The sequence below is a fragment of the Rutidosis leptorrhynchoides genome, chromosome 9, assembly GCF_046630445.1.
Source record: "Rutidosis leptorrhynchoides isolate AG116_Rl617_1_P2 chromosome 9, CSIRO_AGI_Rlap_v1, whole genome shotgun sequence".
Lineage (NCBI taxonomy): Eukaryota > Viridiplantae > Streptophyta > Magnoliopsida > Asterales > Asteraceae > Rutidosis > Rutidosis leptorrhynchoides.
Window position 1 is genome coordinate 7,601,440 of NC_092341.1, and position 15,729 is coordinate 7,617,168.

Consider the following 15,729-nt stretch of genomic DNA (forward strand, 5'->3'; position numbering starts at 1 on the left):
ACTACTTTACTAGTATTTCTAATGGTAACCAAGTGTATAAAGTAAAAATTTTAAAATCCGAAAGAATTTAATCCCTTCCCACACTTAAGATCTTGCAATGCCCTCATTTGCAAGAAATCAGTAACAATTTAAATTATTGAGGGTGATTTGTGTGAAAATGATTAAATTTTACCAAAGTTTCCAAACATATTGGCGTTTGTTTGCTGAATGATAAATGGTGCACATCATTTGTTCATTCCGTCTTGTTGTTATTTCACATATATTTTGCATCTTGTCGTCAAAATTAGTTGCTTTTGCTGAACTTAATGCCAGTCTTTGAAAATGCGTTGTTTTACCCTGTTGTGTACATAAGATAAACTGCAAACATATATACATATTTTTGAAGTTTGGTATATTACCCCACATTCAAAAATTATTAAAATCTAAGAATAAAAGTTAGAAAATTATAAAAACTATTACAATATTAACATAAGTATTAAACGTATCAACATTACAAATTACAAAATAAATAAAACTAAGTAGACTAGGGATGATACTGATACCAATAGGGGTTCCATGTATAACCATAGGTGCTATAGAATGCTTCGGCTGGGTTATATGTAGGATATGGTGGTTGCATCTCTATAGACCAGGGAGGGAATATGGGTTTTGGAGTAGGAATATAGTTTCTACCTATATGTTGGCAATGAGCTATGATTTGGTTTTGATGAACTTGCCAATCTTCAAATGCTCTCTGTCTAGCATTTTCGTACTCCTGTGAAGCTATAAACCTTTGCATTTCTTGCATTTCATTTCCCCCTCCTACATTACCTTGCTGTTGGTTTCTCTCAACCTGTGGATGTCTACCATGGTATTGTACTGCGGCGTTATTTCGCCTCTTCAAAACTTTCGCACCATGGTATACATTTAAACCTATTGTATCGCGGGGTTCTGGTTCTTCGACTAATAATCCCCCCCGACTTATATCCACACCGAGATATTCAGCAATCAAAGTAATAAAAATACCACCTCCTATTATGCTATGCGGTCTCATCCCCCTAACCATAGCTGATAAATAATAACCCACACAATAAGGTATACTTACAGCGCTTTGTGGGTCTCGAATACACATATGGTAAAACAAATCCTGTTCATTTACCTTTTCCTTGTTCTTACCTCTTTGTGTAATCGAATTAGCTAAAAACCTATGAATCACTCTTAATTCAGCTCTATCTATATCCAAATAAGAGTAATTTCCCCCTTTGAATCGGTGATGGCTTGTCATTTGACTCCATACACCATGTGTATCAAAATTTTTATCTATCTTTCTACCATTTAGTATCAACCCTCTACAATCGGCAGATGCTTACTCCTCAGGCGTATATATACGTAAAGCCTGAGCCATGTCTAGTAAAGACATGTGGCGCATCGAACCTCCTAACAAAAATCTAATAAAAGATCGATCGGTTAAACTAGCTACCCGATCGTTTAATTCTATACTACATAACAATTCTTCACACCATACTTTATATACAGGTCTACGCATGGTGAATAAACGTACCCAGTCGTTAAAAGTAGAATTACCATACCTCTGTGCAAGTAATTCCCTAATTGGCCCGGCCAATTCTACAGCTTCTAATGGTCCCCATTCTATGACCCTAGGTACCTCAACAACTTTAGAATGAAGAGTATGCAAACCCCTTTGGTATTTTGGATAATATATCCAAAGTCTGTCAAATCTCAGGTTCGGGTGCAAATCTTCCAAGTGCATATCAGAAAATGTCATGACTGGATGAGGTATATCTTGTTTGTAGTAGTTATCCACCTCCTGTTGTTCCGTATTCTCAGCAGGAGCATTACGAGCTTGGGATGAAGATTCACCCCTTTCAGTCTGCAAAACACATCAAACACAATTTTTGTGCATCCAAATATGCATTAGTGTCAGCAAAATCATCAATCAAAATAATTACAATGACATGATCAATTTATATCAAACTTAAGCTCATTTTCATATTTTCATCAAATCTACACTTTTTCAAATAAGCATATACGAAAATGTTTGCCAAGTTCATAAGCATTCAACTTAAATAACATGTCAAAATAATCATTACTAGCAATTAAACAAGTTTCAAATGGCATTATCTTTCAAAAATCAAGTTCATGAATTTTAGACTTGAAAAAGTCCACTTTAATTCTCAAAATCATGTTTAGGCTCAAAGTTTGGATCATTTAACTACCTAAACATGTTACACTACTTAATTTAGCAACAATTCATGACAAAAATCGGCCATAACCTGTTTATATCAAAAGCTCCAAATTTGCTCAAGAACACAAACCTAGATTACTCAAAATTTGAAGTTTAAGGCTTCTAATCATGTTAAATAGCATCAATCTAGGTTATACAAGCATAATACATAAACAATTTAAGCATAATTACACTAAAAAGCATCAAAATCAAATTGGGTATAAAATTGCTCAAGAACACTAATTTTCGGATTAAATGGTGTTTAGGTGTAGAAATTTACCGTTTTTCTTGAGTAATTCCTTGATAGCATCCTTCTCAACATGATTTTAGTAAAAGATTTGATGATTAACGGTTAAAAATTGTGATTTTGGGGGTGTTTTTTGGGTTTTTTCGCGCAGTATTTTAGCTGTATGTGTGGTGTGGGTTGGGGACGGATCAGTTCTGCCCCTTTTATTTTTTTTCGGTATTTTTAGAACTCCGCGAGTCGCGGTGTTTTTCCGTTTCAAACTCCGCGAGTCGCGGAGTTTGTTATTTTTTTATTTTTTTTTATATCTTATACTAATTAAAACAATTAAGTAATTAATTTTAAAATTTTGTTTTCCTTGTTATTTAGGACGAGGTCGTTTCGGATCGATGTCCTAGTCCGTCCTTCGACAAAATTTTAAAATTTGTCTTTTTGTAGCGATTGTTTTAAAAGCTAAGATTTTTGGGTTTTTTAATATTTTTGGCATACTTTAATTCAATAAGATTAAAAATAATGATAAAAAAAGTTCTCGTCCCTCCCTCGGGTAAAGCAATTTCGGTTCAAAGACCTAGTCTTCAACTCACGACGAATTTTAAAAATCATATTTTTAACTTAATGAGATAAAGTAAATTTTTGTTTTTAAATTCACACAACTTAAATATAAAATTTAAAATTAATATTAAAAATTCACACCAAACTTAAAATTTGAAATGCATAAAATTAAAAATTTATATTTTAAAAATTAAAAATGCACACCAAACTTAAAATTTGAAATGCATAAAATTAAAAATTCATATTTTAAAAATTAAAAATTCACACCAAACTTAATTTAAAAATTCATATTATAAATTCACACCAAACTTATATTAAGTTTTCAAATATTTACAATTTTAAATATATTGATTTTACAAAGTTTACAATATTAATTTAAGATTTATATATTAATTTTAAAAATATGGTAAAAATAAAATTAAAAATCTTTTTGGCTTTTTATCCTACTTTAATCAATCAAATATTATCAAAAATATACGCCCCTCTTTTCGGTAAAGTAATTTCGGTTCCAAAACCTAATTTAACTCATGACGAATTTTTGAAATATTTTGTGTTGATTGATTAAAGATATTTATACCTTAAGAATAAACGTTAAATTTCGCAGTGATGTAATAAATTTTTGAATGATATCAATAATTTCGGTCGCCAAACCTAATTTTATTCAATACCAATTTAATACTTTATAGCGAACAAATTAGCGTTTATTATCAAAAGGTTAAAAATAAAAAAAATAAAATAAAAACTGTACAAACATACCTGTGAAATAGATTTCTTAGTTATATGATCTATCCCATTCATAAGATAGTCGGTTTAATTGGTTTTCCATAGCTACATAGGCGTAACCTCGAGCATTCAGTGTCTTTTCTTTTAAACATATGAACAGTCCGTCTCTGCATAAAGTAACAAATTCGGTGTTTGAATAGGTTTGATTATTTGAACATTTACCTCCATGTGACCATTTTCAGCATTTGTGACATCTTTTTAGGTGTCGTGCTCTTCTTTTCGCTGCGGATTTTGATTTTCCTTTACCAAATTGTAACTTATTATCTTCGCATCTGGATTCTTTTCTAACTCCGTCCAATCTTTCTCTGATTACTGATACTATTTCACTCGGTAGTGTGTCATTATTACGTTTAGTGATCAAAGCGTGTAGCATTAGACCATGGTTTAGTTCACAGGCAGTCTTCATTTCCTAAAAAAAATAAAAATTCAGAATGGGGGGAGAAGACTAGTTCTTTAGGGTCTGCTAGGGAAAGACCATTCGAGTTCCATTTTCGAGAACTACACGAAAACAGACAATCTAACTCTAACAGAAATACATAAACCTCTTGATTCTCCCCACACTTAGTTAGCTGTGGTGTCGAAATTGTGATTAACTTCGTTGTCAACTTCCATCGGACCATGTATGTAATGTTTAACTCTGTGACCATTAACTTTAAATTCAATCCCATTTGAATTTATTAATTCTATCATTCCGTATGGGAAAACTCTTTTGACTATGAATGGTCCAGACCATCTTGATTTCAATTTTCCAGGAAATAGCTTGAATTGTGAATTGGAAAGAAGAACTCTGTCTCCTTCCTTAAATTCTTTTGAACTTCTGATTCTTTTATCATGCCATTTCTTCGTTCTTTCCTTATAGATTAACGAATTATCGTACGCTTCATGTCTTAATTCTTCTAATTCGTTTAGTTGACTTAATCGTAGACGTCCGGCTTCATGTAAATCAAGATTACATGTCTTCAAAGCCCAAAATGCTTTGTGTTCAATTTCTACGGGAAGAGGACATGCTTTTCCATAAACAAGTCTAAAAGGTGTGGTTCCAATTGGAGTTTTGTAGGCTGTTCTAAAAGTCCAGAGTGCATCCTCCAATTTAATGGACCATTCCTTCGGATTTGATCCTACGGTTTTCTCTAGAATACGTTTTAAAGCTCGGTTGGTATTTTCAACTTGTCCACTTGTTTGTGGATGATATGCGGTGGAGATTTTATGAGTTACTCCATATCTTTTAAGAACTTTCTCAAGTTGATTATTACAAAAATGAGTACCCCGATCACTTATTAAAACTTTTGGTGTTCCAAACCTTGCAAAAAGACGTTTTAAAAAGTTGACTACAACTCGTGCATCGTTAGTTGGGAGAGCTTGTGCTTCCGCCCATTTAGATACATAATCAATGGCTACGAGTATAAATAGATTATTATGAGATTTTGGAAATGGACCCATAAAGTCAATACCCCAAATGTCAAATACTTCACATACTTGGATGACATTTTGTGGAATTTTATCACGTTGACTTATTTTTCCGGCCCTTTGACAAACATCACAGGATTTGCAAAGAAGGTGTGCGTCTTTGTAAATTGTAGGCCAATAGAATCCAGCATCATAAACTTTTCTTGCTGTTAGTTGAGGCCCATAATGCCCTCCTGTTGGTCCTGTGTGACAATGGTTTAAAATTTTACTAGCTTCATCTCCAAATACACATCGGCGTATTATTCCATCGGGACAACTTTTAAATAGATGTGGATCTTCCCAAAAATAGTATTTTATATCACTGAAGAATTTCTTTCGTCTTTGGTACGATAATCCTTTTTCAAGGAATCCACATACTAAATAGTTTGCATAGTCCGCAAACCATGGAATTTCTTTATAATCTATCTTCAATAGACATTCATCAGAAAAGTTGTCTTGTATGGCCGATTCATTTAGAACTTCTAATTCAGGATTTTCAAGACGAGAAAGATGATCAGCGGCGAGATTTTCTGCTCCTCTTTTATCTCGGATTTCAATATCAAACTATTGTAAGAGTAAGATCCAACGGATTAATCTTGGTTTAGCATCTTGTTTCGAAAATAGGTATCTAAGAGCAGAATGGTCGGTATAGACCACCGTTTTTGCTAGAACGAGATATGATCGAAATTTGTCAAAAGCAAAGACAATAGCAAGGAGTTCTTTTTCAGTAGTTGTATAGTTCGTTTGTGCTCCTTGTAACATCTTACTAGCATAATATATAGGTTGAAATCGTTTTTCAATCCTTTGTCCTAAAACGGCTCCCATTGCAAAATCACTTGCATCGCACATTAGTTCAAATGGTAGATTCCAATTTGGTGTTATCATGATCGGCGCATTAGTGAGTTTCTCTTTAAGAATATTAAAAGATTTGATACACTCATTGGAAAAGATGAATGGAGCATCCTTTTCTAGGAGTTTATTCATAGGAGTGGCAATTTTAGAAAAATCTTTTATGAAACGTCGGTAAAAACCGGCATGCCCTAGAAAACTCCTAACTCCTCTAACATTGGTGGGATGTGGAAGTTTAGCAATTACATCTACTTTAGCTCTATCCACTTCAATTCCTTCTTTTGAAATTTTATGTCCAAGAACGATGCCTTCTTTAACCATAAAATGGCATTTCTCACAATTAAAAACTAGATTTGATTGTTCGCATCTAATAAGCATTCGTTCAAGATTAACTAGACATGATTCAAATGTATCACCGAAGACTGAAAAGTCATCCATGAAAACTTCCATGCATTCTTCTATCATGTCATGAAAAATCGCCATCATACACCTTTGAAAGGTTGCAGGGGCGTTACAAAGTCCAAATGGCATGCGTTTGTAAGCAAAAGTACCATAAGGGCACGTGAATGTGGTTTTCTCTTGATCTTCGGGTGCTATTGGAATTTGAAAATATCTGGAAAATCCATCTAGAAAACAATAGTAACTATTTCCGGCTAATCTTTCCAACATTTGATCTATGAAAGGTAAGGGAAAGTGATCTTTTCTGGTGGCGTCATTTAATTTTCTATAATCAATACACACACGCCATCCTGTTACAGTCCTAGTAGGAATAAGCTCATTTTTCTCATTTGTAATGACAGTCATGCCACCCTTCTTAGGCACGCATTGAACTGGGCTTACCCATGGACTATCAGAAATTGGATAAATTAGACCCACATCTAGCAGTTTAATAATCTCTTTCTTAACTACATCTTGCATATTAGGATTTAGTCTTTGTGACGACCCTGGAATATCCGACCAAGTTTAAACTTAATATATATATGATTTCGACACGATGAGCAAAGCCTGTAATGTTGAGTCTCGAAAATTTTGAACTGTTTCATATATCCACATGACCTTCGACCATTCTCGATGATTCACGAACCTATAATGTATATATAAATGATTATATATGTAAATAGTTATATATAATAAATTAAATATGTTACCGAACTATTATAAGATAAATTAAGGTAACCAAAACTTGTTATTTGAATATATGGAGTATATTGACTATAAATAATTTTGAATATGATTTATCAACGATTAAATGTATACCTTAAATTATTTGTTTCAAAATAAATAATTAGTATATCTATCTAAGCAACAAAAACTTAAAAATTTAAAACAATGTTATATATAATAGTTGAATATATATATAGATGACTGCAATACAATTGATGATTGTTTGTTTATTGTAATATATTAAAATGTACAAATATTAGATTTATGTATATAATTAGTAGACACTACATACTTAATAAACTGTAATTGAAGTATATTAAATGTAACCGCAAGTTAAAAATATAACTATTATGACAAATATTATTATTACTAATTCCATTAATATCAATAATAGTAACATTAATAAATACTAAATATTAAAATTTTAATAAGTTTAATGTAATGATTATCAAAATAAATACTTAAAATATACACATTACTATCAGAATGATTCAAAGTATTATTTAGTTGTAATTTAGATATTATTAGCTAACATGATTACTACATGTATCATATATTGATTATTAGTAATGTTCTAATTATTACTGGTATTATAATTATTATCATAGTTATATGTTTCATAATCATTTTTTATTTAACATTATTAATAACACTATTTTTAAATATTAGTATTAGTTTTATGATTGTTAAAAAAAATATATATATATTATTATTATTATAATTTCTGCTACTATTATTAATATTGCACCATAGTTATTTTTATGTTATTAACATTATTTTATTATCAGAATTTATGATATTTAAAAGTACTAATATTATTAATATATTTATTAAATATTAAGATAAAAAAAAAAGGGGGGGGGGGTAGGTACAAATAATGACGCCTAAGGTAGTATCAATTATCATATTCATATTTTTCCTTTTGTCTTTTTTTTTCTTCTTCCCTGTCCTTCTCATACTCGTGATTTATATGTCGAGGGGATCTTCCATATAATGAAATCGATTAATTCATGTTGAGAAAGATAAGTCATTCAAGTTCTCTCAATATCTTTATCATTACAATTTTTTTACAGAATCAAATTTTTGTTTTATTTTATTTCTACCCATAACCTATGTTCTTGACAAATTATACCATAATTCAATTTCAACTACCATTTAAAAATCTAAGAATTCAATTGTATTAGGAATCGTTCACTTAATCTAACGGTAAGATTACAATCTCCAATTCTTTCTATTTAATTCGAATTTTTGAGTCAAAGGAAATTTTCAAAAAGTCAACGATTATGTTCTTGAAGAAAATTCGAGTATGTTGTTACAAATTAACTGCAATCAACGATTTCAATAGTTTCATGGAGTGAAATACAATCTATTTTATGTTATAAGCTTAACCTCAAACGCTCTCCTTATCTCAATCAATGTTTTTTTTTTTTTTTTTTTTTTTTTTTTTTGCTTGCTGCGTCGAACAACAGCACTCTTTTTATATATATATATATTTTTTTGCTTTCCATATACAAACAATTATATTTGTTTACTGATTTTCAAATTACGAAATTGATTCAAACCATAAACTAGTTAAAATGTTTGTTAATTTGATAGATGGGTCGTCTAGTTCATTATAGAAGGAGGAAAATAAACAGAAAAAGAAAACGTGTTAAATTTATAAAGGGCGATATAAAGTCAGATAAGCAGCAGGCAGAAGAGTGGTGTGTAGTGTTGTTAGATTAACAATAGGTCGCGGGTTCAATCCCCATCTGTTGCATTTTTTTTAGAAAATGAAGGGAAGAAGAAACTGTGAGGACAGAAAGATAGGTTATATAAAAATGAATTCGGGTTATAACAGAAAAACAGGCTCAGAGGATTGGTTTGAGTACGTTCTGGGCTAGCAAGGGGTCGTGGGTTCGATCTTGGTCCATGGCATTTTATTTTAGAGGTCTTTTAAGGTAGTTCTACTTTCATTATTTATTATTATTATTATTATTCTTTTTTTATTATTATTATTAATATTATTATTATTATTATTTTGAATGTTATTACTATAATCATTATTATTGTTATTATTAGTAGTTATTATTATTAATACTAGTAATATGTTTATTAGGATAATTAAAAATAATATCATTATGGTTATTACTAAATATAACTATTATTATTATTAACATAATTAGGAATGTTATTATTATTATGAGTAGTTTGAAAATGATAGAATTTATTATTATTTTCCTTAAATACTAGTATTAGTGTCATTTTTATAGTTATTAGTATTATTATTATCATTATTAACATAAGCATCATTAAAAGTAATATTTATTGTAATTATTATTATCATTATTAATAAAATTATTATTTTGTGTATTAGTAACCAAATAATATCAAAACTATCAATATATATGTTTTTAAAATATACTTATTACAAATACTATAATTATATTAGTATTTCATGTAACTAAATATAACAAACTATTAATTTATAAATATAACATTAAACAATTATGTACATATATATAGATATATTAATTTAACTAAATGTATAGATTTTAACCATTTTAATTATATATAAAATAAGTAAATATAACATATACTTTAAGATATAAAATATGTATATATTTTAGATGGAATCTAATATAAATTATATAAACTACAAATACATAAATGATATATAATTAATAAAGGAAATTATGTGATTTCCAGTATATGTATTAATATATATACAATTGATATAGGTTCGTGAATCCGAGGCCAACCTTGCATTGTTTACTTGCTCAATGTCGTTCTATGTGTTTTTACTACAAAATACATTAGGTGAGTTTCATTTGCTCCCTTTTTTACTCATTACATTTTTGGGCTGAGAATACATGCAAATGCTTTATTAACTGTTTTACAATATTTATATGTGTGAGTTTCATTACTCCCCTTTTAAATGCTTTTGCAATATATATTTTTGGGACTGAGAATGCATGCGTTTTTATAAATGTTTTACGGGATAGACACAAGTAATCGAAACTGCATTATATGGTTGAATGATCGAAATCGAATATGCCCCTTTTTATTGAGTCTGGTAATCTAAGAATTAGGGAACAGACACCCTAATTGACGCGAACTCTAAAGATAGATCTATCGGGCCCAACAAGCCCCATCCAAAGTACCGGATGCTTTAGTACTTCGAAATTTATATCATGTCCGATGGAGGATCCCGGAATGATGGGGATATTCTTATATACATATTGTGAATGTCGGTTACCAGGTGTTCAATCCATATGAATGATATTTTTGTCTCTATGCATGGGACGTATGTTTATGAGAAATGGAAATATGAAATCTTGTGGTCTATTAAAAATTATGAAATGATTATTTATGTTAAACTAATGAACTCACCAACCTTTTGGTTGACACTTTAAAGCATGTTTATTCTCAGGTATGAAAGAAACGTTCCGCTGTGCATTTGCTCATTTTAAAGACAGTATTTGGAGTCGATCATCGCAATGGAACCAGTTGTTGGTGACTTCGTCCAGATGGTTTAGGATGGGTCCTTTCAGTTGGTATCAGAGCGGTGGTCTTAGTGAACCAGGTCTTGCATTAGTGTGCCTAACTGATAGTCATTAGGATGCTTTAGTAAGTCTGGACTTCGACCGTGTCTGCATGTCAAAAGTTTTGCTTATCATTTTTGTCGGAAATCATCTGTTTATCATCCTTAGGAAATTACCTGCTTATCATTCTTAGTCTAGACACATATTACTGCAATGATTGCATGAATAGTGTATAGACAAAATTCGTATCTTAGTGCATCTGCTAATTCATATCTTAGTATATCTGTTACTGTAGACCTTGCCTGACAACTTCCGTAGATTCCTCTGTAACTTATGGGATTTTAGTATTATATATACATATGTAAATTATGTATTGCAGGGTACTAATCTACATCATATAATCTAGTTCTTATCGAAAATCCTTCATTTGATCGTATGAGACGAATCCTGCAACCAGTTCGAGTCCCTCAGATTTCGATAGCTATTCCGATAGATATTCTGACAGCTATTTCGACATGAATATTTACCTAAGCTCCGAAAACAGCATCATCGGCATGAATCAACCAATCAGCCATCCTCAATTCATCTGATGGATTCATAGTCGACTTAATCCATGGAGACGCGAAGAAAGCGATCCTTTCCATCAACCAAATTCACCTCTTGGTGAAGAACCTGAAGCACTTACCGGCGAACCTGTCCGAAACACCGTTTTCACACTTATTTCCAGGATACCACGCAATGATTTTACTATTTCAAAGATTCTAAACCTTATTCATCCACTCGTTCTGACCGACAATCATCCCGGGGAAATCGAAGAAGTCAACGAACTTCGCGCTCGAGTAATCAATTTGGAGAACATGGTGCAAAACTTACCAGCTTCAGCAACATCACCGACACCAACAGTACCATCAATAACAGCACCAGTACCATCAACAATCCATGCTTCAATATCATCATCTGTACTTTGAGTATGATCTTCGTTTTGCGTATCGTTCTACTTCATTTATCTTCGTTCGACATGGCGAATATGTAATCTCTAAAGTTTTAGAGATTATTTATTCTAGTTCCAACCGAAAAACAAATGAGTTTAATATCATAAAATCCATAATTACATCTGAAGAAGATATATATGTATATATATTTTCATAAAGGTTGTAATTGAAAATTCTTTCGTACAAACTGTTAATGGTGAAAATATTTTAACGGGTAGGTAATACCCGAAGAATATTTAGATTTCACATTAATAGGTTACGCTATACATTCTTCGAATCTGATTCAACAGTCATTTACTATCTTACTTACAACCACCGATATACGTATCCATTCACCGCAGAATAACTATTTTTATTCAATTTCATATTTGAATTTTGACCTATCAGAATTCAACAAGTGGCATAATGAAGAAATAATGGACACAATAAAAATTGATTAGAAACAGACTAATTAACAATATTAAATTTTATTAAGAAACCACGCTAACAAAATCCTAGATAACTGTTCCCAGCTAACTGTTAATTCCGTATTACATTTTATTTATCGCAATTTAATTATCGCAATTTATTTTATCGCAATTTATATTCTCGCAATTTTATTTATCGTCATTTAATTTCTGGTATTTACTTTACGCACTTTATTTATCGTCATTTAATTTCTGTTATTTATTTTACGCACTTTAAATATCGGGACACGTATACAAGTTTTGACATATCATATCGACACATCTATATATATTATTTGGAATCACCATAGACACTCTATATGCAGTAATGATCGAGTTCTCTATACAGGGTTGAGATTGATTCTATAATAATATATATACTTTGAGTTGTGATCGAGTCTGAGACGTATACGGGTCACGACACGTAGTAATTAATTCGAATATTATATATTAAACTATATATGAATTATTGGACTGTCAACTGTGGACTAATAATATTGGACAATTAAAATGAATTAAAATATTGATTATAACATATGAAACTAAATAATTCTTCAAGTTTGCCACTTGATCTCATCTTAAACTTCATTTGTATCTTGACGATTACAATCTGCGTACAAACCTTTCATGATTCTTGAAAACACCTCAATCGATAGGATGAATCAACCGTACTTCATCTACGAAAGGAAAGATTTATGCATATAGTTATGCACCTGAGAAACTCTCGACAACTGAGTAAAAGTTTAACACGTAGCCGCGTCAAATCCTTTGGCATTTATTAGCAAAAATAACTTTGCGATCCCTTTTCAAAGTAGCCAATTTTGTTACAGCTCCAGCAAGTCAACTTCGACTTTTCATTCGAATTAGCCTTATTATAACCTCGATATATAAGTTGTCTGTCGTCATCGTTACCGGAGAACCGTTTATATTTCACCACATTAGCAGTAAATTTACCAGCAACTTCAATTAATTTGGACTTTTCGAAAAATCATTATATTCATTGAAACCTCATTATATAATCATCCGTATCTTGTAACAAGAACTGCCATACCAATTATCGGGAATCAGCAATCAGTACTTTGAAAACTCACAGCATATCTACATCAACAGTTATATGTATGATATTTATCTCTTAGAATTATAATATCTCATTCTGAAATTCTGAAAAATACTCAGTCACAAATCAATACTCTGAATGTTGAAAAAGCTGAATGAAGCAGCAGAAACTATAGACAACCGTAAATGACCTTAATCATCGAAAGTTTGATGATAAAGAATAGTATGTTGGAAAAGCTCAGAAAAGTTGGAATTGGAAAACGGATTGAGCTAACCAAGAAGGAGACCAAGGACAAATACAAGGACCATACCCTATATTCAAAGAATCCAGGTAATTCTGGATCCGTTGAAATCTGTAGAGAATATCTTACTCCGAAGTCATGTTAAAATTTTACGGAAAATCTTTATCTATCAACCATCGAACTTAGAAATTCCAAAATATCATCATCAATATCTTCGATATTTCTGAGGATATTTTCGTAAATATTCTCGTCCGAAATTATATACCTCTTCATGCTTCCTGTGTATCATTATATTAGAAACATTCAATAGAAAATCTATTACCGAAAGGCGGATTATGCGAAACTATGAAGGAAGCCGTGGACAAATCACAAAGAATAAGTTTGACTTCAAAGAATCCAAATGATTCTGTTTCTGATGAAATCTTTAGCGAATACCTTGCTTTCGAATCTAAACCCTTACGGATAAATCTTCTTCATCATCCTTCGATATTAGAAATTTCAAGGTATCATCATATCTTTCATTATAAATATCCTCCATATTTCTGAAGATATTTTCATAATTATTCTTATCTGAAATCATCAATCTCTTCGTGCCATCAGTGTTACATCATATAGAAACTGTTAGTTTCTATATTCTGTAAATTTTCGAGTTTAGAATATGAATGTTATTGAAGTAATGTTGGGAACTGATGCATGAGTTAGTATAATATAATGACACTTGATCAACGTGATTATATTATAGAAAGTCATGCTGAGTTTCTAATGGAACGTGATGATTAACAGACTATAACATCATCATGTGTCATGTTACATAACTCTTTCATTCTGCTTAATTTCTGAACATATCAAGAAAATATATTCTTGATAGTTCTATTCTTAGTGATTCTGGTAATTTGACAAATCAAATCGTGCTATTACGTTCTTTCTTGTTTAGAACATTAAATTCATTCGAAATTCTATACCTACGAATTCTGGACCATTATTCGCTTGATTTAAAGTCGGGAAGAGAAAATAAGAACATGAAGCTCCGATATATAAGGGAAAATATAAAGCCCAACAACAACACTGAAATTACAAACTGTGGATATCAGTGCGTATAGCAATATAAAGACACGGGAGGATTATGAATACAATAATCCCTAGAGCATAATAGAAATAAACAGATTCTTCAGATGGGAGTTGGAAAAGAAGAACGATCATTGCGATAGTTAGAATAAGAACAAGGAACAAAACAGGGTTAATCATTTTCATAAATCTTTTGAATTTGGGAATTGAGTATAGAAGTGGTGAAAACAAATGGAACGGAAAAGGTAAATTTATAATGGAAATATCAGACAGAGTAATCAAGACAGATCACCGTATTCAATTATAGAGATCTTAATTTCCATAAATACCGAAGAATCAAATCTTTTAGATTTAGAAGATTTTCTTTAAATTCCTTGAATTCCGGAATTCAATCTTGACTCTGTCAAAAGTTAAGATAAATCTTTACTTTCCTATTTCACTCTTTGTTGATAGCTTCATTTGTACTCTTCGAATAATCGAATTATTTTTATCCATATTACTCAATGATGATAAAACTCAAGTTATCAACTATTATTCGTCATGAAAAACATTTTTATTGTTAGCCATGACCGCCTCACTCAAATTTCGGAACGAAATTTCTTTAACGGGTAGGTACTGTGACGACCCTGGAATATCTGACCAAGTTTAAACTTAATATATATATGATTTCGACACGATGAGCAAAGCCTGTAATGTTGAGTCTCGAAAATTTTGAACTGTTTCATATATCCACATGACCTTCGACCATTCTCGATGATTCACGAACCTATAATGTATATATAAATGATTATATATGTAAATAGTTATATATAATAAATTAAATATGTTACCGAACTATTATAAGATAAATTAAGGTAACCAAAACTTGTTATTTGAATATATGGAGTATATTGACTATAAATAATTTTGAATATGATTTATCAACGATTAAATGTATACCTTAAATTATTTGTTTCAAAATAAATAATTAGTATATCTATCTAAGCAACAAAAACTTAAAAATTTAAAACAATGTTATATATAATAGTTGAATATATATATAGATGACTGCAATACAATTGATGATTGTTTGTTTATTGTAATATATTAAAATGTACAAATATTAGATTTATGTATATAATTAGTAGACACTACATACTTAA